The 27,264-nt window shown below is 38.4% G+C and overlaps 1 protein-coding gene across 5 annotated transcripts in view; it reads left to right on the forward strand.

Annotated features, from left to right (window-relative positions):
• KIF6 (kinesin family member 6) overlaps positions 1 to 27,264 on the forward strand; it is a 434,768-nt gene that overhangs the window by 22,814 nt on the left and 384,690 nt on the right. The window contains exon 1 of one of the 5 annotated variants that reach the window (XM_032862292.1): positions 15,289 to 15,339. The exons of 3 other annotated variants lie outside the window; for them this stretch is intronic. The gene's annotated coding sequence lies outside the window, so the exon portion shown is untranslated. Of the gene's footprint in view, positions 1 to 15,288; positions 15,340 to 27,264 lie in introns of those variants that run through there. One more of the 5 variants, XM_032862291.1, reaches the window with a different exon arrangement.

Here is a 27,264-nt window from a genome sequence, read left to right on the forward strand (position 1 = left end):
CCTCCTCCTGGATTTGTTCTTCCTGTGCTCTAGAATCCATGATCTCTGTGGTCCTGTAACCACTATACCCTTTTCCCATGCTCTCTCAAATGTTCATGTCCTCCAGATGACATTTCTTCCCTTTGTCCATAAAATGTCTTCATTCAGTGTGGCTATTCTTTGAGGAAAAGAACTAGATTGGATAAATTAACCATTATTTATCACTCATTCAGCTAACATTTTCTGAGCGCTGGGTATATATCAGGCACTGAAAGTAAGTCTTAACTTTCTTGGAGGAATTTTTGTTATATGAAAATATCCTTGTTTACCAAAATCAGGCCAGGACTGATAGCATTTCAGGCATGAAGGTACACTGAAATGAGAGATGTTAAGCTGTGTGTTGGAAGATGTTTTCATCAAGTGTCGAACTAGGTCATTGCCAGACCCGTCATTCTCATTATGATAAGGGGAAAAATGTCCCACCATAGTTTCCAGCAGGGCAGTTGTGACCCTGTAATGTGGTCTCTGGCAGCCATGGCCGGTGGGACCAGAGCAAGGAATCCAAGTCAAGGGCAGCAATGCAAAGGCTGCCCATGACTTTGGAGATCTAGGGCTAAAAGTGTTACCCAAATAGAAATGGGCTGGGGCTGGTTGGGTGCCACTCTTGGTGGAATATGAACTGGGCAGATCTGGACAAAGCAGACCACTGGAGCAGGAGCTGGAAGAGTGAGGGTAGAGAATGAGAGTCTGAAGGGGTCATTGTGGACTACACAGCGGTGACAGTTAGGAATTGTCATAGCCTCTGCTAGTTCATAACTGGTGCACAAGATAAAGGTCCTAAGTGTACGAGAGGCCTGGAGGAAATCCCTGTTTCTACATGTCCTCATGCTCTTGCAGTTACCTTGCTTCTCTTGGTCTTTGTTCATTCTGACCAAATGCATTTCATTAAATCAAGGTCTATTTTATAAGTAGACTTGATCTACTTTGTTTATACCTGATGTTGGCCTCAATACAGATGTAGAAATTATTTTTATTCCCACTTTTGTTGAGACGTGACTGACAAAATTAAAAGTGTATATATTTAGATTTTTCAACATTCTGTTTTAAAAAAATTACTTTTTGAGTATACTGAATGTTCGAAAGCAACCTGATGGTTGTAAAAATCATGTTTAATACTTGAATCTAAGCAGTTGGAGTCCAGTTTTCTGGTGTGAAATGCAAAGCCTATCTTCTTCTCTAGTTACTGCATGTGTCATTTCTATGCTCGGAACCCTTCAGTGGCTCCTTGTTTCATTCAGAGAAAAAGCCCAGCTCTTTATGATGGCCTAGAACCAGCTCCAGCTTCATGGACCTTGGCTTTGCAGCCACTCAGGGCCTTATACTGAAAAGGGCCCCATGCCTGGTTTCGTCCTCTGCTATTGACATCTTGAAATTCCTTATAAGTTTATATTTGAATTTGCATTTTGTAAGTGAAGTCCAATGGGACAGAGGATCATTTTCTTGAAGAGCAGAGATTTCCTGTAGCAGCAGGCTGCACGTGTGGTTGGGGTCCAGCTAGCAGCTGGCACGCGCACAGCCTTGGGCACAGTAGGCAGCACCCACCCAGTAGCATTTGGCCAGCTGCGCATGTCAGAGCAGTCCAGGGTGCCACACGTCCCTGAGGGGATAGGCATGCTGGGGCATGGTCCTAGATGCTGAGTGTGACCACTATAACATCAACAGAAGGGCATCTTAGCCGTGCAAGAGGATGGGGAGCTTAGGACCGAAAGATGGTGAATATTTAAAAAAAAAAAAAAAAAAAAAAAAAAGCAGGGACTTCTTAAAGGGGCAACACCATGACAGCCACGGGAGGCTGGCTGCCCTGTGTGTTCCCAGAGCTGGTCCTGACAGTGTGTGGTATTTAACTCTCAGTTTTGGGCACTGGAACAGAACTGCTAGCGCTCAGGGTGCAGACTTGATCAGTAAGCTATGACAAAATTAAAGCGGACATAAAACATTGCAATAATGCATATCAAAGAGTTAGAATTCCTCAAAGAGGTCAGAATTTCCCATTTTGAAAACATTGCAGGTAAAGCACATATCCTCAGGCTTAGAAACAGAAATTAAATTTAAGATCATGCAACAGAAAAGGATACTATTTGTATATGAAGCTTCAGATGAACCAGTTAATGATATTTTAAAATGAAAATTTTAGGACATAATTTTAAAATTAAATTTTTCCTGATAATCATAGTTACAGCGATAAAACTCATAAATAGGTGTCTTGGGTTCTGCACAAATTATGAAGCCACTTCCAGTTTCTTGTTCCATCTCCATGAGTGACAGGAGATGTCAGAGCAAAGATTAAAATGCATTGGGTATAATTGCATTTAAAATTACATCCAAACTACATGAAACTGATTTGTATGAAGAGTTCAATCTTTTTAGAGAAATTATTTTGTAAGATTCATCAGCTTAGATGTACTAAAATTTGTATTTTGAAGTAATTTGTGATAAATTTATTTCAATGTTGTTGTAACCTATAAAATACTCATAATAGCTCCAGTAACAGTTGGATCAGCATAAAGATCTTTCTCATAAGTAAAGACTATCAAAAACTATTTGTATATTACGTCCCCATGACTTACTTATTTTATAACTGGAAGTTTGTACCTTTTGACCACCTCTGCCCACTGTGGTAACTATAGTTAACAATACTGTATTTTATATTTAAGTAAAAGTTGCTAATAGATCCAAAAGTTCTCATCACAAGAAAAACAATTTTTGAAAAAAAAAAACCTATTTATGATCTTGCATTTGCTGACAGCTTTCAGTTATATCAATTGAAAATGATGTGAAAGATATAAATTTTGATAAACTAATAAATGAATACGTAGTCAAAGCAAGCCTGGAAAATTATATGATCAATCAAGACATATTAATAAAATACTTATAAATTATTGTATAGATGATATATGTAAACATTAAATAATAAAGATTTATATGTATAAAATTATAATTCCAATTTATTGGACATTTGAAAGTTTATCATTATGCAATATAATACCATTATGCCTTGAATTAGAAGTAATCCCTATATTATAAATACTAAAATATCTTTAAGGAAAAAAGCTTTATATTCTAATAACTCTGACAGCACTTTTTCTCATTTTGAATAAAGGGGCTATGCTTTTTCATCATTCACTGGGACTTGCAAATAATGCAATTAGCCCTACCAAAAAAGGTCTTCAAGATCTGCTTCCCCTTTGTAAACAAAGGGGACTTAACCTTAAAACTTTTTTCTTTTTTCTCTTATATTCTCCCATTTGCTCACTCGCTATGCTTCAGGTTTTAACACTCGAGGAATCTTCAGCCTCAGGTAGGGCCTTTGCCCTGGCTGTTTTTTTTCCTGCCTGGAATGTTCTTCCCCCAGATACCCACATAGCACATACTGTCACCTCTTTAAAGTTTTTGCTCAAATGTCAGCTTCTTAATGAGGCACACCCTGATCACCCTAGTTAAAACTGTATCCCATCCCTCTCCCTGACTACCATAGACCTTGTATCTTACTCTGCATTTTTCTTTTTCTCTGTAGAACCTATCACCTTCTGACATATATAATTGCCTATGTATTTTGTCTGTTGTACATTAACTGTCTGCTTTGCTAGAATGTCAGAATTAGTATGTAGAATTTTTGTTCTGTTTGCTGATGACTCTCAAGAACCAATAATGCTAGAAACCCAGTGATTATTTGTGGAATGAAGTCTGAAACTGTTAGATAAACGTGTAGTCACTGTACAAACCAAAATTATTCACATAACTGCAGTGTGTTTGCCTTTGTTGTACATAGGCAAATCAGATTCTTGATTCCTCAAATTATTTACAGCTAATGCTTTTGTATTTCCACCTACTTTAATTAATGAAAATTCCCATTATAGGACCATATACTCAATGCATGCTAATTAAATTGTGCTGTTCATATAATTGTAGCCATAAAAGGCTTTCAGAACACTAAAAACTTTGTTACAAAAGCTTAAACAGTTGAAATAAAAAGAAAACCCCAGTGGCTGAATTCTTTATTTGCTTGTTAAGAATATTTATCTCCTATGAGACCCTATTTAGCCTTAATCTAAATGATAATAGAAGTACAGTATCTTTTCACTTAGGAGTATCTGTATTTTCATTCTTAATTTAGGTGAATAGGCAGTTGCGTCAGGAATTATTCTTATTCGGAGATAAAATATTCTTCACCCATAGCTCTGCAGAAATTCATTTACTAGCTTGTGTGCACTTGCGAGCACTAGAATCTTTGAAAATCAATATTCCTTTTACTTCTGATTTAATTTTGGTTTATCATGAGAACACCCATTTTTTTTCTCACTGAGATGAAATCAGGGTTATTAAACTAGGAAGCATCTTTTTTTTTTTTTTTTAATAACAAGCTTGTGCTGCTTGCTACCTTAAAAAAAATAGAATAGCTTCTTTAATGGGAGAAATTGTTATTGAAAGTTGCCGGGCTATCTGTATGTTTCTGGGAGAGGGAGTATTTATATCAGGACAATAAAATTTGAATTTTCAAGGAAGCCACCAGAATAATGAAACACTTAAGTAACACATCAAAACTATTTTCTAAATGTTGATATGACATAAAATCTTGATTAGCTTCTTTAAATGTAATTAGAAGGTGGAAATCATGATGATAGCTTCATATCTGTATCAGATAAAGGCATGGCTCCAAAGATTTCTCAATTTCCATATGATATTCATATATGAGCAATAAGAATTAAAATTTTATGGTATTAAGAAGATCCTAAGATGGATACTACAAAGTTGTTGATTCTGTAGTTTCCTGATCTATTTTTATCTTCAATATCATTGAACCATGGAAAAAATGATCAGTATAATGTTAGTCTCCAGAACTTTCTCAATGACAAGACATAGAAACCTACCTCAAATCCTAGAGAAAGGTATTTGCTGGCTTATGTTAGTAGGAAGTCAAGAAATGTGTTGACTCCAGACTTAGCTTCTTCCAGGTGGCCAGCAGCTCCAAATTTATAGGCTTGTAGAACCCCAACCCTCAAAACAGGACATTTACCTTTCTTAATAGCTTCAGTAGAATGATCATGTGAGGTTCTCTATTTGCATGGCCATCCCCAAACAAATCACTATCATTAGAGGATGGGGTACTCTCTTTACCTAGATTTCCCCAACCTGAGTGATAGCCCTACCCAATACCACTTGGAGGCGGGAAGAGGTTCTGCCAAAGGACAGGTTATTTATTAGCAATGCCAGAAGAAAGGGGCATAAGAAGATAAGCTGGACAGATCAGTCTCTGCCTTGAATCTATAGGCAAAGTTAAAACAAACAAACAAACAAAAACAAATAAATAAGAAGATACCTATGAGATATTTAAAGCTTGAGGACATTCAGGGGTGACTATAGAAAATGAAGACCAAGAGCAGGGCTCGTTCACATTTTGGCTGTGTCCTTTTATGCTATCGAACAATTAGCTCATTTGTCTAATAAGGGGAGGTTACGGATGCCTGTATGTTCAGGACTGATTGTAATTACACTAGATAAAGAAGAACTAACATGCGTATTAGGTTTCTACTAGGTGTTAGGCCATACACATTTAGCAGTATTTTACACACATAGGTATACATTCTAGTTGAAACAATGAGACATTGATTCATCTGTGAGTAACAGAAAAACTTAATATTGGTTTAAAGATATGAGCATTTATTATTGCACATAAAAGATACCTAGATATAGGCATTCCAAGGCTGTATTGGAAATTCCATGACCACCAGCGACCCAGGCACCCTCTCTCATGTCCCACCGTCCTTATTTTATACCACCTCATTGCACAAGATGGCTGCTTATACTCCAGTGCAAAGATGTTCCTTGTAGGCAGCAGGAAGGAGAGAGGAGAAGAAGATTGAAGCCACTCCTTTTTAAAGAGAATTATTGGCAGTCCCATACAACTTTTCCACTTGGATCTCATTAGCCTTAACTTAATCACATGGCCATACTACGCAGCAAGTGAGGGGGGAAATGTAATACCTATAGTTAGCCATGTGCCCAGCTAAAGTCTGGGGTTTGGCTACTAAGGAAGAAGGGCAGATGACCACTGGGAGGCAACCAGGAGTCTCTGCCTCATACTTTATCTCCTAAGATGTACAGCAAACATTGGTTGTGGAGCTGGAAGACCACGTGATCCAACTTTGGAAAAGTCTTACTATCTCTGGATTTGAGCTACTTTGGTATCCTTAAGAGCTCCCTTCCTTCTCTTACATAAGGCCTCAGACATGCTATAAAGAAGCTTTTGGTGGATCTTCACAGAGTTCTGGTATGAACTGACTTTCCAGGGGCCTCTGCCTGTGAACTCGGGGAGTGTGGCTCTACACTAAGACCTCATGTGACCACTGCTTTCTCAGATGCCATCTGTTACTACCACCATTCTTCCCTAAATGAATCGGAGGGTGAGAGTTTATGATAGTCCTCTTGCTGCTGAGAGGGTCCCTCATTTCTGTCCTAACTAGCTGGTGCTTTGTTGTGAGATTTTTGAAAGTGAGGCTTCTATATATTAAGTACAGCAAACCCTTCTCTCATGAAAAGAAATTATTGAGTATAACTCTTCTGTTTCACCTCACATATTGCAAATCCTTTAAGGAACAGTAAGAGTACAATAAGGTTGTATTTTAAGTAGCCTCGAGTAAATTTATTAAAGTGTGGATGTGGTAAAAAATATTTCCCCTTAGAGATTACTTGACAAAATAATGAACAGAAGTTCGGAAATATCTCAGTGATATAGCCATTATTCTTCTCTGTTAGGCATATAAAAACACATAGCATATTTTATTTGAACCATAAACATGTTCAAATGTGGTTAAGGCTGCACTGTGATGAGTCATATATCACAATTTTATATTGAAAAAGTTGCGTGACAATTTACCTGATATTTTCAGCCTCTCTAAGATTAGAAGTACAGACAAGAAAGCAAGTGTGAAATTCTTCTATAAAATTCTTGTAGAGCATAATTCTGAGTGACCTATTCCAGTGACTTTACAACAAACCAAAGTGTAGTGTTATCTCCTTACGGCCATCATGTTATGAAAAGAATGGCAATGGTTACTTTGGGGAAATTAGGTGGTTTCAAAAACAACCGAGCATAGAGAGACTTAGTTTTAAGTTTGACTTTCTCTTAACTAAATTTATCACATAGGCCTTTGTCTCTAGTCAGCCTCTTTCAGAAGCTTGTCTCCCAGTTCACATGCAGCTAGGGTTGCCAGATATAGCAAATGAAGATACAGGATGCCCCCATTAAACTTAAATTTCAGATAAGCAACAAATACAGTTTTAGTATAGATATGTCTCAAATGTTGCATGGGTCATATTTATGCTAAAAAATTAATTTGTTGTTTATCTGAAATTCAAATCTAACGGGGCATCCCCTATTTGAACTGGAAACCCTACTTCCAGCCCTTATCACTGTGATGTTGTCCTGTATTTTCTTCGTTGGAGTTCACATCTCCATCAGTGTCCTGACCTATGCTGACAACCTTCTGTCCCTATATCTTCTTCTGCCTGTGGCCATTTCCATACAGATGGCTTCTCTTCTTCCTTTGTTGCTTTACCAGCTTAATGCAGTCACTCATCCATCCACCCCTCCTTCTGACCCCTCCCCAAAATGGCATGGTAGTGTCTTTGCTTGACACCCCCAGGTTATTTGAGTCACCTCTACCCTTGTGCTCCATTTTTCATCAATCAGTGCCATCCATTCTTCCTTCATAGTCTGTTTTTCCTTCCCTTTCTCCTGGCCTTTCCCTCTGCCTCTCTCTTTTTCTCTTTCCAAGTGCCCTCATCTGTCCATTCCCCATGCTGCCTGCAGTTTAGGTCCTTGTCTGCAACTTTTCCAGTTGGCCTCTAGCTCTAGGTTCTCCCTACCCCCAGTCATTCTGAAATTGGGGTTCACATTCTAAACTATTGCACCAATTTTATTCCTTCCCAGCTAAAAGCCTTCAGTGACTTACTGTGGTCCAAAGAATGAAACTTAAGCTCCTTATTTGAGGCCTCCTACGAAAGACTTTCCCCAATTGACTTCTGCTGATTTCTCTAGTCTTGGTTGCATCAGTACCTTTGATCAGTGTTTATCCCCTGTTTAGATTCACTTGCTCTTTCACCATAATATAATATTGGAAACTCCCTTAGAGATGTTTCAAATTATGTAATACTTTGGCATATAGACTATTTTTAAAAGATAAATATTTCAGAGAGAAAGAGAGAGAGAGAGCATAAGCAGGGGGGGCGGCAGGCAGAGAGAGAAGCAGGCTCCCCAGTGATCAGGGAACCTGATGTGGAACTCGGGATAACCTGAGCCAAAGGCAGCCTCTTAACTGACCGAGCCACCCAGGCGTTCCAGGCATATAGATTAAAAGGAAGTAATATCTCAGTTTTATGTTACTGTATTAGTAAATGTTACCTTATAAAGTTCATTCCTAATAAAAATTTACTATCCAAATTGTGTAAATATAAAGAAATATTTTGACTTTTCCTCATTTACCAAATGACACATCCTTTCTTGTGGTTTGAATTAATTAAATAAGAAAAATGTGACTTACTAACATTTAAAATGGCTCATTGCATTCTGTTTGGCTTTGTGACCAAACGCATATGGAAATGTGTATTATTAAACTATGTAGCAGCAGCATTTCATGACCTGATATTTAATTCTTAACATTTTGCTCTTAAAAACAAACTTTTCTGTAATTTCAAAAATTTCATACCTTGCTTACAGTATATTTCTCAGTGATAAGAAAGTAGGTATCAAGTTGCCATTTCCAAGCATTTTCTATAGGGCGTATATTTCAGAATTAGATAATCTTTATTCATGGTAAATAAAAAGCTTGACTATGTAGTCATCTGCTTTCTCCTCATGACTCCATTTGCCCAGTTGTAGGAGCCCCAGGCTCTGGAGAATATATCTTTCAGACATGAGTTTGGCTTTGTTATAAGACACTGTCATAGCTTCTTGTGAGGCAATCTGAGAAAGTCTACAGCTAGTTCCCATGATATTTCTTTTCTCATTCTTTCTCCGGAGGTATAATAAGTTGAGTAAATAATGAGTGTCTGGTCCCTGGTCTATAGCAAAATGAAAATAAGGTTGTATTAATCTTGAACTGCAGTCTGGCTGAGTTCATCTCAAGATTGGTACTGATTGGCATGCTGTAATGGATTACAGTTAATGTGTATTTGAAGATGGGAAGGATTAAAATCATCAGACAGTTTCAGTACATAGAAGTGCTTGAGCTGGATCTCTTCTTTTGTTTCTCCAGATCTCCTGTCTTCCTTTCTACCTGGTCTCACCCCATTTTGGGGCCTATGGGGGCTCATCAACCTGCTTACCGCCCTCCAGCTTCTGAGTGGTTTCAGCCAATGGAAAGATCCAGGAGGTGATAAGAGGGGAAGGGACAGTGAGGCCAAACATTTTTCCTCCCTGCTTTCTTCTCTGCAGGCTCACTTTGGATTGGCTGTTCTTTTCAGATGAAAATCAATTAGTTCTGAAGGCAGCCTACTTTCTGTAACTGTCTCTTCTTCTGGGTTCCAGAATCTTTCTTTCCCCTTGTACTTGAAAGCCTAGAGGTGATATCAGACCCATCACTACCAGCCCTGGATTTCAGCACTCTTCCCTGTGTCCCACAGTTTTGTAAACAGTCCCTTAGTGAATGGAGTGTGCCATGGATTTCCTGTTGGGATCTCACTGATACAGTCCCTTACATGGTGAAACTAATTTAATCCCTTCATCTGTACCATGAAATAAGCGCAAACAGCATCCTTATTCTAGAGGAAGGGAGAGTGAAGCACAGAAACACTAAATGCCCTGCAAAGATCACAGGGTTAATATGTGACAGAGCCAGGATTAAAGCCTGGCTCCAGGCTACACCATCTTAACCATTACTCTGTACCCAGCTATGATAATATGAACAACAGTGATTTCATCATTGTTTTGGGAATATTCACAATAACGAAATATATTAACATTACTTATGTTGATGACATGTATGGATTGATCAAATTATCGCCAGTGCTCTCTCCCCACCTAGAACTTTCATCTGAATACTTCAAAAGAGAGTGATTTTTTTTTTTCCTCTGTTATCCAAGAAAGACTGGAAGAATGATATTCTTTGATGTTAGGAAATAAGAAGTTCAAATTTTACTTATTATCCTCAGCCCTATTTGAAAAAATTCTTTACCCATAACTAAGTATTCTTTTTAAAATATGAACTCATCAAAGGCTCAAATTTAGCTTCTTTCTCTTCTTAAGAGCCTGACATTAGGAGTTAGAATTCCTTTCTCACAATGACCTAGTTTTTTTACATAATTTTGGTCCTGTCAGTTCATTCCCAGAGCTGATGTAGCCATCATTCTGTTGTCTGCTTTGTGTTGGGTATGTGTCTTCTTCTGCCCTGCCCCCCACAGTCCCTACACATTATTCATTGTTCATTGTCCTCCATCTTCTTCTGGGGTGGAACCTGTCACATTTTCCGTCCCCTTGGCCTTGTGTTGTGCCGCTATTGAATGCAGCTGCACTATGTTGATTCTGGACTCTGGATATCCTCGGTTGCTACACTGTGCTGCTCCTGGCCTGACTTATTTGGCAGTTAACATTTTTTCCAACACAGCAGCTTCCTAAAGTGTAGCTTCGTTTCTTCATGCTAAAATAGTGAGAATAAAGAAACAGCTCTCTTGCAGTCCCTTTGGGATCCTTGGATCATTAAAACTTCACAGGATGATTGCCTATAATTACACTGGTCTCGGGTATATGCAAACGTGAAAATGCAGTTGGTGTTTAGCAGCTCAGAGAAGAAAAACATACATTTGTGTTTCAGGTGTTCTTGTTAAAAATAGTGTATTTGAATGAGTGGCTGTTTATAGTCTGGGTTTTGGGTGGTTATTCTGTAGTGAAGGTCCTGTTCTTGACAAATTTGCTTCCCAGTCATTTTTTCTAACGTGGGCGGTTGGGTCATGGGAGAAGGCCAGAGTTTCTTGGCAGTTCTCTCTTCTTGTTGCCTGGAACCCCATTATTACCATGGGCTTCAACTGCCAAACTCGGGAATTTGATCAGAAATTCAAATCTGTGAGCACAAGCAATCATTTATATTCTCTCAAACTACTTACCTTGGTGTTGTATTTAAGATTTATTCTGAAACAAACTGTAGCTTTAAGGCTGTAGGAGAAAGCTGCTTATTGCAAAGTTTCTGTTTCACCACGTGATTGGTGTAGATAGCACCTTATTGGTCAAATGCTTTTGCCTGAAGAAGGTATATGTTTTTAAAAAAATTTTTATTTAAATTCAATTAATTAACATATAGTATATTATTAGTTTCAGGGATAGAATTTAGTGATTCATCAGTTGCATATAATACCCAGTGCTCATTACATCATGTGCCCTCCTTACTGCCCATCACCCAGTTACCCATCCCCCCACCACCTCCCCTCCCACAACCCTCAGTTTGTTTACTATAGTCAGGAGTTTTTTATGGTATATCTCAAGTGAATTTTCAAAGATTTCCTCAAATAGGGAAATTCTGAGGTAAATTTCCAGAAAAAAAGATCAATGTGGTGGTGTCTTTTCTTTAAAAAAAAAATACAATTTTATGTACATTTGAGATCTAGATAGATCTATTAAGCTAAACACCTCACCAAATATGATTTACTCCATTTTCCTGGCAAAGACTTAAGAAGAAAGTGTCATGTTGAGCTATTTGGTTTATTTTCATCAAAAGGCTCTTTCATCTGCCATCCAAATAAGGGATATTTAAATTCAGAGATGTTTTAAAATCCAACCCTCATTCTAAAATAACAAGATTTCACAAAACTTGTCATGTAAATCAATTAAATAAAAATAAGCTTTTGCCACAGGGGTTTGCATTGTATTCATTATAAATGTTGATATCTGTGAGTTCAATTAGCAACAGAGGAGGAGTAAGTACAGAGATTGCCCAAATGGAGGAAAAGCAAAGGACTGGAAGGTTTTCTAGGGGTTTGGAAAGTTGAAGGAGACGTAGCCATTCAGTCAGTATTAACCGCCATCAGGTGTACCCATTTATGACTTCTGAGCCCCATGTGGGGTTGGATCCATGGCCAAGAAATTCCACCTATCCTTTCGCCTCTTTCCCCGTCATATACTTAAAAAACCCCTTGTCTTGTTAAACCTAATCAGCCATCTACACCGTGCCTACACTTAGGCCTCTGATATTGCTACAGAAAAACATCACATTGATTGGTCTCACCATGAACTCATGCCCACACACCTCAAGTAGACACTCAGGGTATGTGAGAGTCCTAATACGCTTTCCTGGTGTGCTTGCTTTCTCACTCTCTGAGATGACTCTTTCCCAATTTAATTCTTCTCAAGCTCCCTACATTCCTTTCGCTTTTCCTTGCCCTCAGCTCCTTCATACTTCACTGAGTAAACAGACCCAGTGAGACAAGCACTACCTATCTTCCTACTGCCAAGTCTACCAGCCTGCATCTGTACCCAACTCTATGGCTGCCTTCCTGTTATGGTTGTCAGAACTCCTCTCTCCCTGCCAGAAGCATTTGTATCCTGCGGCCTTCCTCTCCTGCCTTCTCAAGCATGCTGCACTTGTAATTTTCTTCTTTGTGCAGCATCATTGATGTTTCAAATCTATGGGATCAGTCTCATCAGTATTTTCTAGTATCTCCTATCTTAAAATTAAAAAGTGCCCTCACTTACCTGTATCCCTTCCAGCTTTTTTCCATTTCTATGCTCCCTGTTCTCAGCAAAACTACCTGAAAGGAGTTATCTGTCCTCTTGTTTCACTTCTTCACTTCCTGTTCATTCTTTGACCCTCTCCAGGTGGGCTTCTGTCTTCTCTGCTCTCCTGAAGCTGCTCTTGTTAAGGTCATTTGTGACCTCCGTGTTGTCAAAAACAACAGCCACATGCCTATTCTTGTGTTACTTGATGGTTAAGCAGCATTTGACAGGGCTAACTTCTCCCTTCTCTTTGAAACATTCTTTTACTTTTGGCTTACGTAACATCACACTGTGGTGGCTGTGGAGGTGTGCCTTTGAGATCTCCCTTCATGAGAATTTGCCTTCAGCTACCACACCCTTCCATCCGACACAGTGGAAACATAGTCCAGGCTTCCTTAGAATGTTCCCAGTGAATAACTGAGAACTGGGAACTTCTTTCACTACATGAGATTCCTCCAGTAGATATATTGGATCAGAAAGTCCCCATTGGCCAGGCCTACTCTCTCTTAGAACGGGGCTGTGGTCTAAAGCACTTCATATGCAGTCCTCCCATCCCTCTCCCTTTCATAGATGTCAAACCTACATAAGGTCTGCGACCTTTTTCACCTACTCCTGCCCCCTCCTCCTTTATATTTCTCTTGTATGTCTAATCCCACTTTGGTGTCATCTTCCCAGAGGGCTCAAATGGACTCACAAACTATCCTATTCCCTCACCCGCTTGGCAGTTCCTTGTCTTCTCACCTCCTTTTTTTCCACCAGCCCTTAACACTGATGGGCTCCATTCCTGGACCAGCTCTGTTCTTCTTCATGCCTTTGGAACCTCATTCATTCCATGCTTTAAATACAATCTTTATGTTACTAGCAGATCTGTATCTCTAGCTCTGATCTTTCTTCCAAACTCTAGACTTCTTTTATACCTAATCATGTTCTGACATCTGTAGTTGGATCTTTAGTGGTCATCTGAAAGTTAACATGTTTTAGGGAAGCCTTTTTTTTTTTTTAAGATTTATTTATTTATTAGAGAAAGAGAGAGTTGGGCGGGGGGTGCAGAGGGAGAGAGAAGCCCAAGCTGACTCCTTGCACGGAGCTTGATCCCAGGACCCTGAGATCATGACCCAAGCTGAAATCAAGAGTCAGATGCCCAACTGACTGAGCCACCCAGGTGCCCCAGGGAAGTCGTGATTCTCTTCCATACCCATTCTCCTTCAGTAGACCTTGTCTCAGTAAATGGCGCCAGTCATTCCTGATGCCTCTTCTCTTCTCCCATCAGCAAGTCCTACCCACTGAACTCCAGAATGTCTCCCAGATCAATCCGTTTTTCTTTGTCTTCACAGATGCTGCCCTATGCAATGTTGCAACAACCCTCTCTCTTGCCTACTCATAATCCACCCACCACTCAGTAGGCAGAATGGGCTTTTTAAAAATGGGGATTGGGTCCAGTCATTTCCCTGTTTACAGTACTACAAAGGCTCTTCATTGAACTTTGAACAAAACCCAGATTGCCTTATGTTGTTTACAAAAAAACCCTCCATAATTGGCCTGTTCTGGCCCCTCAGATCTACTTTTTCCTTCCCTTTGCTCCAAACACAGCAGCCTTCTTTCTGTCCCTAGCATAGGTCAAAGTCATTCTTGCCATCAGACCTGTTAGCATCTCATGCCTCGGTGTTCTTCCTCCTCATCACTCAGAGCTCAGCATAAATCACCTCCTCTGAGAGGCCTCCTCTGACCTCTCAACATTAAGTACTGTATCTAGTTGCTTTCTAGTGTGTCACCCTATTTTCATTCTCTTCATAGCACTAACACTTCCTTATCCTTTTCTGTTTTACTTACTGTCTCCCCACAACTCCATGAGAACAGGGTCCATTTCTCTCTTGTTCATTGCTGCATTCCCAGACCTCATTCAGTGCCTGGTATGTAGTACGCATTCATAAATGTTGATAGAACGAGAGAATTGACAGAAATGCATTTGTTCACCTCCATGAAAATATATATATATATATATATATATATATATATATATATATATATATGTATATATTTTTTTTTTTTTGCTCTGAAGGGGAGGAGGATTGAATTTTCTTAATTCTAGTCTTCTGAACTTGAAGCTTTTACAATATTCACCATTCCCTGAAATGTAGTTTTCCTTGAATTTATACATAATGCCAATACAGTTAAAATCCCATTATGGTGAATTCCATGGGGGATGCTATTGGCTTTGCTACAGTGGAATTTGTCACAGAGCCAGAAATTGCATTTCCAGTCCACAGAACTGGGGGTGAAACAGCTGATTCTCTATTTCTCTGAAGAATGGGAAGGGAAAAGCTTGGACTTTGAAAGGGGGAGTGAGTGAGGTGTAGCGAATCTCCTGACTGCCTTGTCCAGGCTCCTGAATATTCTACATGGAACGCTTGCTGGCTTTGGGAGTTGTGTGTTTCTTGCTGAGTGATTTCGAGGACTGGAAGAAGAGGGGTAGTTGAAGAGAGAACGATAAACAGGCAAATTCCATTTGGTGACAAAAAGATTCCATGTTCACCTTTTTAAAGTTTCAGCTCAACGGTGTTCTCTCCTACTTTCTGTAGCGTGAACAGCTGCGTAGTCAGGTACTGTGTTTACACATGGAAAGATAAAATGAACAAGGGCCAGGAAACCAAACAAGACAAAACAGAACACAGTGCCTATTTTGAAGTATTTGGTGCTGACAGTTTGTTGTAAACAGAGCCCTGAAGGTTTTTTTGTTTTTGTTTTTAATTGCATTGTCTTCTGAAATGTGGCAACAGCTTTGTTACATTATAAAGATCTTTCTTTCATTGTAATGGTAATTGTGTTCCAATCAGATCCTCAGATTTCTGCTTTAATGCTCAAATGTTAGGAGCCATATAAATGATATGTTATATAAAAATGTCTTGAGTTACTTTTTAAAGTCGTTTATTAAAAACTTTTTCTGGCTCGCTCAGATGGTGGTAGTTCTACCCTTTCCCTTGCACTTGTGATAGTTGGTACACGGTGCTTCTCATACTGTAATTGTGTTCATCTGTCTGTGTCCTGTACGGTGAACCAACATACTAAGGACAAGGGCTGTGTTTTACTCCTTTGTGCATTTATCACCTGTACTCTCCCTTCCACTCCCCCTTTCACCTGGTATAATGGTCCCTGCGAGAAACGGTTTTAAATACATGTTTATGGATTGGTGGTGTCTATTTCTATAGTAACCTTAGCTTATTCCTTACATTGCCCATTGCTTCTTATACTGCCCTTGATAACAAAGCTGCTTGCTTACTGGGCAATTATTTCTAGCCTTTGTCAAGCTGTCAAACAGCTTGTCCCCAGCCTGTTTTATTGCCTTCTTCACCTGTCTTTTAGTTTTTAGAGTAAGGTCTTCTTTGATAGTAAGTCCATCTTGTCGGGCACCTGGGTGGCTCAATTGTTAAGCGTCTGCCTTCGGCTGAGGTCATGATCCCAGGGTCCTGGATTGAGTCCCACATCGGGCTCTCTGTTTGCGGGAAGCCTGCTTTTCTATCTCCCACTCCCCCTGCTTGTGTTCCCTCTCTTGCTATGTCTCTCTGTCAAATAAATAAATAAAATCTTAAAAAACAAAAAAAAGTCCATCTTGTCTTCCTCTACCAAGAAGCATAATCTGCCCCCTAAAAAACACCTGATCCCTTTCCGTTCTATGGTTTTACATACGCTTCAGTGGATTTTCTTTTTCTTTTTTTTTTTTTTCAGTGAATTTTCTGTTGGTGTTGTTTTACTTGTCTTTTATCCCCAGTTATCTATCTAAGTAATACTAAGTTGTTTGAAGGCCAGGCTATCAGGCCAGTCAGGGCATACTCACTAAAAACGCTGCGACCAGTTCAGTGGGAAAACCGACAAATATTAAGATGCCCTGTGTGCTCTCAAGGAACTGATAATGTGCTTGGGGGATTGAAACTAACCGTGCTTTCTTTATTCGTGATGCCAGAACTTTGTGAGATAGACCATTATGTTAGTAATAGCTTTCATGTAAGAAAAGAAACCCTGCCATCTGATATCTATACAATTCTTGTAAAACTAATCTCAAATCCGCAAGCCTGGGTGTCCCAGATGGTATTCCAGAGAGATGGCATGACATGTATGAAAGCCTAAAGGAATTTAAGGAAAAGCCAAAGGATCCAGAAGCTCGTGGGACAAATGATTGTTCTGTTGACTTTTTCTTCCACCCTTCTTGCTCTTCCCTAGGTGGTAAGGTAAACATCAGTGAAGTTAATTCCTCCTTAATCCTTCCTTTTAAAATGATGTAAGGTAAGCAAACTAATTAGACTCTCTAAAAGGAACACTGAGATATCATAAATTTGTAAATGTAAATGTAAATTCATACATCAGTCCACACAGCACTATTTTCCACACAAGTAGGTACAGTATGAACCAATTAAATGATGGCTCCCTTTTGTCCTTATCTGTTTTTATAACAGTAGAACTATAATTGTATATACAGACTGATGTTTGGGCCAAGTCTGTCTTTAGAAAGATGTTAGTTGTAAATTTAGCCTGTTACATTATTTCAACATGTGCTTTGTTATTTATTTTTCCTTCTAGAATGTTGCTGTCATTTGTTTGTTGAACATCAATACACCAGGTTTTTTTTGTTTGTTTGATTTTTTGTGTCCCTGTGGTGAATGTCTGGGAGGAAATATTGCTGCCTGGCAGAGGGGACTAGGGCCCTGTATGATTTATTTCTTCTAATTTTATTCCATTGTAAAAAGTCCAAAATGTTGTATTGTAAAGACTCCAAAATGTTACAGAATCTTGAATCGTTTCAAGTTAATTATTTTGAAATGTAGTTTTTTGCTCATCTTTCAAACTGAACAGTGCCTTGACATGTCTGAGGTTTAGGAAAATTTGGCTCCAGTTGGTGAGGAGGGTCTAATATAGGTCTTTATTGCCGAGTGAAATTCGGTGGTTTGGCTCATGGGAATTTGTGCAAAATTGTTGGTTTGTTTGATTTGGTTCCCTTTGGACTACACCCATGAAGATTTCTTTGGGTTTAGCTTGGTGATCCCCACCCCACACCAAACTCAAAGTGGAAAACAGTGGGAATGTTGAGGTTTATACCTCAAGCTATAACTCATCCTAGAGCTTTACCCAGTTTTGAAAAAAAGAAAAAAGAAAAGCCTGGATTTTAAATCTTTGAGTGAAATATTTATTGAAACTAGACTAAACAATCTGAGAGTTAGTTGGGATCTAAGAGGCCATTTGACCAGACTCTCCACCTGATGCGTGATTCCCAACGATCAATTTCAGATTGTTTAAAGCCTTTTAAGAGCTAATTAACTTCCATGCTGGAGTCCATGTTTGTCCTTTGATTTAAGCTTGTTGACATTGTGGTCCAAGTTTGCTGTATCTGTATGACTTTTTTCTTTTTAATCTATCAAGAACCAAAGGAGGTGTGTAAAAACTTCCAGATGTGTGCATTTCTACTGGTAATTCTGTCAATTTATGTCTTTTATATTTGGAGGTTATATTATTTGTTTAGAATTGCTTCATTTTTCTGAGAAGCTTTCCTTTTATCCTATGATGAAAGGAAATTGATTGATTTTATCTCTAAGGGTTCTTTATATCCTAAAGTCTATTAAAAAAACTCATCTAGGCCCATATAAAAAGGCAACAGTACATGTATAGAGTATTATATAACCGCACTAAAGGGTCTGGACCAGCATGCAGTAATCAAGCACATTGATAAAATCACAACAAAAGGTGTGAATATTTAACTAAAAGGGGTAAATAAAAATATATTTTTCACCTTTTTACCTTTCTATGTTCTTATGTCTCAGTTGTGTCCCTTTATAAATGACACATGGAGAGGTGCCTGGGTGGCTCAATCAGTTAAGCATCTGACTTTGGCTCAGGTCATGATCTCAAGTCATGTGGTTGAGCTTCATGTCAGGCTCTGCATTCAGCAGAGTCTCCTTGTCCCTCTTCCCCTCTCCCCACTCATGTTTTCTTTCTCCCTCAAATAAGTAAACAAAATCTCAAAAAAAAAAAAGACAAATGGATGACTTCTACTTAGACACCCAAGTTTTAGTTAGTGATTACTGATATTTGCAGTTGTTTCTATCTATATTTACATTCTATTTATCTTGGTTTTTTTTTTCCCGTGCCCTTTCTTTGTCTCCCTCTTTTTCCTACCTTCTGTTTTGCTAATCAACTTTTCCTTATTCATTTTTCCTACTTCTTATATGGAAGTTTTATATTGTCTGTCTTTAATTTTAGTGGTTATCAATAAAAGCTGATAAGCATACTTGACTTTATGAAGCCTAGAATTAATATTTCTCATCTGCTGATCTGTATGATTAACTTTAATCATATTCCCCCATTTTATCTTAACATTGGTAAATGTTTTAATTCTACCTTTTTTAAATATGATCCAAACTAGTCCTCATTATTATTTTATTAAAAAAAAAATGAATGCTTCAATTTTCCCTATACTTTCCTTTCTTTGCCCAGTGTTGTCTTCTTTTACTTCTTTCTGGCTTCCATTTTGCTTTTCCTGAAGCACACCCTTTGGTTGTTCTTTCAGAAAGGGTCTATAAAGGGTTCACACTTTCAAAGTTAATTTTATTGGATTTGCATAGTAGCTGAGAATGGAATTCTTGGTCAACAGTTCTGTTTCTCAATATTTTAAAGATAATCATTCCATCACATTTTAACTTCTGCTTTTGAGAAGTCTGTTTAGTCTAATTGGTCTTTTTTAGGCAATGTCTTTTCTTGCATTGTTTTTAAGAGCTTTTCTTTGTATTTATGTTCTGTGGTTTCATAATGGCGTGCCTCCGTGTGGATTTATTTTTAATTATCTTACTTCGGACTTGTGCTTCTTAAATCTGAGAACTCATGTCTTTCATCAATTTTGGGAAATTCTCAGCTATGCTTTCTTTAAATAGCTTCTCTCTGCCATTCTTTTAAGTGTCTACTTTTGTAACTCATATTAAATATACATTCCCTTGCATTTTGTGTAGATTTCTTAAACTTCAAAAAATACATATTTCCTATATTTATATTTGTTCTTTGTTGCATTTTGGGTAATTTCCTCAGATATCTCTTTTAGTTCACTAAGTCTTTCTTCACCTATGTCCAATGTGTTTAACTCTTCTTTTGAGCTTTTTAAATTTCAATGATTATATCTTAATATTTAGAAGTACTTCCCAGTCATCTTTTCTTACCTGTTCTTGCTTTTCATAGTGTCTTGCTGTTTTAATATTTTTTATTACTTTTTTCAAGTATTTAGTAGTTTTACACACATTTATCGCATAGTCTATACATCAATAGTTCTTGTAGGTGGGGACCTGCTATTTAGTACACCTGTTGGCTCTTTTCTGGCAGATTGTATTTTTATGGATCTTGTTGCTTTGGACTGTGAGTTCATCTTCAGTGGAGTTTTGTCTGTCAGAATCCTGTACTACAGCATTAAGGGCATGTGACTCTAGGCTAGATTTATTTTTGCCTCTACCTACTGCCTCAGGGATATCATCACTTTCAAACCACTTTTTGTATTACTTTTGGGATTGAGATTTGCAGACCTGTTGATTACTGTATATTTATACCTCCATTATGTATGTGGATAGGTCAGTGATTACAAATGTTCAAAGATGACCTTTTGTTTCCTACTCATAGTTAAAGCAGAGATAGATAAGTTTCTTTACCATTTCCTATGCTGTTAGGTGGATATGAGTTTCTTTCCTTGTTTGCTATTTTAGTGATGGGCCCAGGTTTATAAGGAATCTCATTCCTAAATATCCAGTTCCCATTGGCCTAAACCCTGGTTACTGATACCAGCATTCTTTTCCTACTTCCATACTCCTGGGGTCGTCTAGTAGCTCATGTACTTTTACTTTTATGGTACCTCTGTATTTTCCTTACTTTTTCTTTTGTAAATTTAGCTGTGCATTTAGAAGTTTCTACATTATATTTTATCCCAAATTTCCTTTCTAAAAAGATTTATTTATTTATTTATTTATTTGGTGGGGGGGTTGCTCAAAGGGAGAGGGAAGAGGAAGCAGACTCCCTGCTGAGTACAGAACAAGACACAGGGCTTAATCTCAGGACTCTCAGATCATGACCTGAGCTGAAATCAAGTCAGATGTTTAACCAACTGAATATTCAGGCACCCCACCAAGTTACTAAGTAGGTTTTGGAGGGAAAAATTTCAAACACTCTGGACAACCATAATGGCAGAATTAGAGGTTTCAGTCATTTTACATTTCCCTGTCCTGTGCTATTGTAGTAAGTTTGTTTGTTGTTATTATTGAGCTGCAGAACTTTCTATTGATCTCTGTTACATTTTTATAGTTGTTTTCATTAAGTGTGGTCCCTCCTTCTAGCTTTAAAAAAAAAAATCCTGACTCAGTTATTCAATATGTTAGCTTTACCTCCCAGACTCAAGTCATTTGTATGTTTCAAGTACATACCTCTTGATTTTTCCGTAAATGTTTGGTAAAAATATTAAACTGGAACAATCCATGCACGTAGTCCAGGATATGCCACTAAAGATCTCTGCGTTAGAGAACATTGATTACATCTCTTTGAAATTACTTATAGATATGTCCAACTCTGCTATTCAATTCAGCTTACACTCACCTTGGCTCACAAGGCTTATTCTTAGTGAACTTGCTCAGCTCAGTCCAGTTTATTTCCACCAATATCTCTTAAGTACACCCTCTGGGCCATTGTGTGTACTGTGTGCACTGAGACATAAAGAAGAGTAAACCATAGCTCCTTCCATCATGATGATGCTCATACTTGGTAGAGGAAAACTTCAGGTAAGCAAATAAGTCAGCCATATGGTAATCTCTTTCTGCATTTTGCTCAGGATTGGCTTCTTTCTCACTGATTGCTAGTTTATGGCACTCTCTTTGCTTTTTTTTGCTGTACCATGGACATATCAGTTGAGTTTATATGATTGATTTGTGGGAAAAGTTCCACAAGACTATTTTTCATATCTCTTCTCTCTATAATCTTTTGTGAATAAATTCATTTTGGTATTTTTTATTCCTAAATTTTCAGAATATTTTTATATCAAAAAAGGATTACTAAAACTATGGGGCACATGTTAGGTTACTTTCATATTTTATTTGCTTTTTATTTCTATTCTATTTATTCCCTTGGTTAAATTTTTTCTCAAATTTTCTCTTCTCCAAATTTCCTCTTTCCCAGAAAGATAGTGCAATAATACATGTCTGATATCAATTTTATGTTTTTTGGCCTGGTTTCTTATGTTGACTTTTTTTTTTAAATTTTTTAAATTTATTTTCAGCGTAACAGTATTCATTGTTTTTGCACCACACCCAGTACTCCATGAAATCCGTGCCCTCTCCAATACCCACCACCTGGTTCCCCCAACCTCCCACCCCCCGCCCCTTCAGAACCCTCAGATTGTTTTTCAGAGTCCATAGTCTCTCATGGTCCACCTCCCCTTCCAATTTCCCTCAACTTCCTTCTCCTCTCTAACTCCCCTTGTCCTCCATGCTATTTGTTATGCTCCACAAATCAGTGAAACCATATGATAATTGACTCTCTCTGTTTGACTTATTTCACTCAGCATAATCTCTTCCAGTCCTGTCCATGTTGCTACAAAAGTTGGGTATTCATCCTTTCTGATGGAGACGTAATACTTCATAGTGTATATGAACCACTTCTTCCTCATCCATTCGTCTGTTGAAGGGTATCTTGGTTCTTTCCACAGTTTGGCGATCGTGGCCATTGCTGCTATAAACATTGGGGTACAGATGGCCCTTCTTTTCACTACTTATGTTGACTTTTTTATCCAGGGTATCCTACTTGGTCCAAGACTTCAGCTAATTTTTTATTGTTAGTTTTTGAAAATTTGTTAGGCAAACTAGTGATGCAACAACATTTTCAGTGAAAGAGCTTAATTTAGTAAAGGGATGAGTTTTTATTGGAACTAGAAATTTTAGATTTGATCTTTACTCTTCTTTTCTCTGTAACCTCAACCAATATTCATTAAACAGAAAGTCCCATCAGTATTTCCCATTGAAATATTTCATATCTTTTCCTGGTATCTTAGTCCCACATTTAGTGCCCCAGCTGACACCTTTATCCTTTCTCACTGATAATTGGGTCACTTCCTAAATGTTTTCCATTTCTTCTTACTTTAAAGTCCTGTGTTTTTCACATTGCAGTTCCCAATCTAATAGGTTATAAAGTCAATTTTCTTATTTATGATCAGAATTTTCTAATGATGTAAGATAGAAGAGAGAGATAATATTGCAGTCCATGTCTATAACCAGGTTGTTTTTTCATTAAACTTTTGTTTTTATTATATACATATACCAGCTATTAACTTATTATTAATAATAGGAGATAGATAATAATTGCTTGGGTTTTTGTCATTTGGAGGAGTGTTTCCCTAGCATTTGAACCTTTTCCCTATGTCTAGAGAATTGTGAATCATCTGAGTCTTGATAGGAGGTAGGACCCATTTTGTATTTCAGATGAAGAAAAAAATGCCTGTGGCTTGCCTTTTCAGCATCCCTTGCAGCTAAATGCTGGCTTCTGACTAAGGCTCACTTACCAGATGTCTGGGATGTTGAATTGGGACTGATAGGGTCAGAGAAAGTGAATATGGAGGCTGATGGTAGTGGCAGTGACCATGCACTGGTGTTTGGTTTTCTAAGCCACATGGGCTAACAGCCATGGCTGTGGCATCCACTGGTAGGAGTGGGGCCTCATCAGAATGGTTTTGGGAATAGTTTGGGAATGTTTCTGGATGTGTAACTTCCTTTTGCTTTTGCCTACTTTGTCATTCTGGTACTCTAAATTTCTTGGAGATTTTATGAGCTGCTTCATTTCCATTCAGTCAGTTTCTTGTCTATTTGCTATGGACTGAATTGTACACCTGTCCTTCATCTGTTGTAACTTTAACCCCCAATGTGACTGTATCTGGAGAGAGGGTCTTTAGGAAGTAAGGTTAGGAAGTGAGGTTAAATGAGGTCATAAGAGTGGAACCCTAATCTAATAGGACTCTAGCCTTATAAGAAGAGGCTTTCTCTGCCATGTGAGGACACCGGGCAAAGGTGGAGAGACCTGCAAGCCAGAAATAGGGTTTTCACCTGAAACCAAACCCTGCCAGACCTTGATCTTGGACTTTCAACCTCTAGAACTTTGAGAAATTAATTTTTGTTTCTCAAGCCACCCAGTCTTTGGTATTTTGTTAATGGCAGCTTGAGCTGACAAGTACAGACTTGGGTATGAACTTGGGTACAGAGAAGTGGGTGACAAGCACAGACTTTCACAGAAAGAGGGAGGCAGAGCCCTATGGACTTCCCAGAGCATCACCATGGAATGGGGACTTTCTTATTGTCTGAGCCGGGGCCTGGGGTAGCCTTTTCCACAATGGACCCTTTCTCAGGGTCTCCAGGAGAGTGGGCCATCTGCTTTTAACTCACTAGTTAGAAAGGCACTTTTAAGGGTAGAGAAACAAACAACATGCAGTTTGCCATCACCGGCAACATTTCCACAAGTCTGAGTGTCCTGGAGTCCAGGCCTAAGGACCCAGGAGCCTGCTCAGCTAGCACCTGCCATCTCTGCCCTGACCTGGCCCCCAGCTGTGACTGCAGGCTCCAAGCTGTGTCTCCGTACATCTAGTCTATTCCTGAGAACTGGACCTCTTAACATCTTGCTCGAGGCATAAAGCCCAACTACCCCGCATGACAGAGATAAGTCAGGCTATGGGAAAAAATCCAGGGTTTTTATTACAGGGTTTGTTATTACAATTAACATTTTTAAAGTAGCTATGAGTGAACAGTAACATTTTCAAAAGAAAACAAACTGAGAATGGACCTGTGTGAGATGTGGAAAATATTTTAAAGCTAAGGAAATGATTCAGCACCTCAGCGACGTGGCACTTAGATGAATTATGCAGGTCAGTTTTTAACTTCTGTGGAGAACCTCTATGTCTTGGATAAATCCATATGTGTGTGCTTTGCATAATGCTCATGGAAGAGTATTTAATATTAGAACTCAGAGAGAAAGGAGCCCCTTTGAATGATTTTAGCTGTTTCCTCTAAGAATCAGAATGGTGGAAGGGGGTGTAGCATGACTTGTGGAGCAGAGCTTTATTTCCACAATGGACACTTTGTCACGTAATTAAAAAAGTGACATTTAACTTGGTTTGTTTTGTTAGATTTTCTCATTTATTTTTTTCCCCCTCAGGTCTGTTTTTGCAACTTCTCATAACACCTAAGTGAATGCTTCAAGAGAATATATTTTCCCACGATTTCAGAAGTCAAATGTACAGGTGTTAAGTAAAAATAAATAAATTATTTTGAAAAGCAAATATTCACTTTGTGGACATTAACTAAAATAAGGATTTTATGGCATACTTGGTATACTCCCAAGTGCTAAATATTTAATCTTAGGAATAAATGTTTCAGTGTTTTTTTTTTTTTCTAAATTTTAGGTATTTTCCCAGATAAATTTGGTTTCTAGTAGATTCCATTTTTCATTACTGAAAAGGGGCTAAATAATGTGTATTTACAGAATTGTTTTACTACATTGAAGTCAATATTAAATATGTCCTAAAATTACAATGTAGGAGGGTTTGAATTGCATTTGTGTTTCTTATTTGAGAGATTTAAAGAACACTTAACTTAATTTGGAGGACCTGATGAACAAAGCAGAAGCACTTAGGGTGAGTTACCAGGAGGTGCCCTGTAGCTCTGGGTACTGAAAGCTTATGTAGTGATGAAACTTGACCCAAAATGAAATGGCTGTTCTGTGAGGTTATGAACTTCTCATCACAGGACGTATTCAAGCAAAGGCTGAATGACCCTCTGTCAGGGATCCTAGAGTTATACTGGGTCTCTGCGTTCTGTGGGAAGGTGTTCGGTAGGGAGAGACTTTTGAGGGCTCTTGGCATTCTATCTAGGGCAAGAGTTCTAAGTAGTTCATTTTGTCTTAGTCATGTACTTTTGGTTGGATGAGTCAGTGTTTGAAGTCATTCTATGATCACTCTAATTTTGAAGACAGAACCTAAGGGAAATTTCTCTTGGTTATTTAAGATGCAGTTAAATGCTTAACTTTTCTAATTTTCTAAGCTTAAAATAAATCACACAGGGGACAAAGGATTTATTCAAGTTTTGAAAGGCAATGCAAAAGGTCTGACTAGTTACCCTTACAACTCAAACTCCAGCTAGAGAAGAGGAAACTAAACATGTTTTAGCTGTATTTTTCCTTTAGATTTCTTGTGCTTGTGATTGATCTTGCTCGTAGTCAGCTCATGTTTCTTCTGTACATAACTAATTCACTGCCAAACATGTTTCACATACTTTTATGTAAGGTCAACTCTCATGAATAACATGGTGCATTTGGGGACCAGAGGACCCAGATTTATTTAGAAATGCCAGGAAAGGACCTATAAAGACAGCTCCTTCCACATCCGACCATCTGCCAGTGAGATGCTAAGGGGGTTAAAAAGAAGCCTTATAGTTTTTAGTCTCAGAATCAAGGCTGCCATCAAGTGGGGAAATTAGAGGTAATTGTCATGCCATTGTCTAAGGCTCAATGAGATTCCCAGAGACTATGATTCCCAGGATCCCCAGCTTCCTCCCACCTTTTTCAGCCTTCTCTCTCCCACCCCCAAAAGGCCAGCTGGACTCTGATCTGTTCCTCCTTGTCTCAACAGTCCTATGGAGTCCTTTCATTCTCTTTCTCCCTCCCCTGCTTTATTTTGTTTCTTGATAACACCATGTGGAATTGCGTTATATACAGCTTTTATTTTACTTTTTAAATTAGTATTAGTTCTGATCCTAATTATTTTGACTAGATTGTAAGCCCCATGTGGGCAGGGGACCCGTCTGTCTTGGTCACTGCTGTTTCTTCAGCTCATAGAGTTAGGACCTGGTATATATGCATACTAAGGATAAATCTTCCCACATTTTTATTGCTGCATTTGTCTGGTGAATTTTCTAGCAGCGTTCACTGAATTGACTTAGATTTCTCTTGTAAAATTGTGCTTCCTCATCTGATGTGATTTCCTTGCCTCCCCCCAATCCTCGCTTTTTTCCTGTCATTATAAAATGTTCTCCTCGGTCTGCATTTTTAAGAGAAGCCAACTCTCACAGCTTAAACAAGACGATAAAAGGCAACTACTTCCTCAGACTTGTCTCTGTCTTTTTACTTACTATTCCTTGTCATTACTTCCATTCCCAGCTCAGGTCTTGGAAGAGATGGTTTACTCTGCCATCTTGGCCGCATTCCCTTCAAAACTCTCTGCAGCTTGATTTGTGCTATATTTATATTTCATAAGTTGCTCTCATCAACACACTTCTTCCTACAAATTCTCATAGCCACATCTAGAACAGATGCTCTTTTTGACCTTTTCTACAGGTCCAATACCATGCAATTGGCCATGCTTCTACTCTGGTTTCAGTAGCACATGGGTCATCCTTCTGAGAGAACCTTGAGGCTGGTTAGCTTTATTTCTTACTCTAAAATGTACTGCCCAATTCCTTACCTCTTTGTTTCCATCTGTAATC

Source organism: Lontra canadensis, unplaced genomic scaffold (assembly GCF_010015895.1).
Source record: "Lontra canadensis isolate GAN:19392208 unplaced genomic scaffold, GSC_riverotter_1.0 scaffold23, whole genome shotgun sequence".
Lineage (NCBI taxonomy): Eukaryota > Metazoa > Chordata > Mammalia > Carnivora > Mustelidae > Lontra > Lontra canadensis.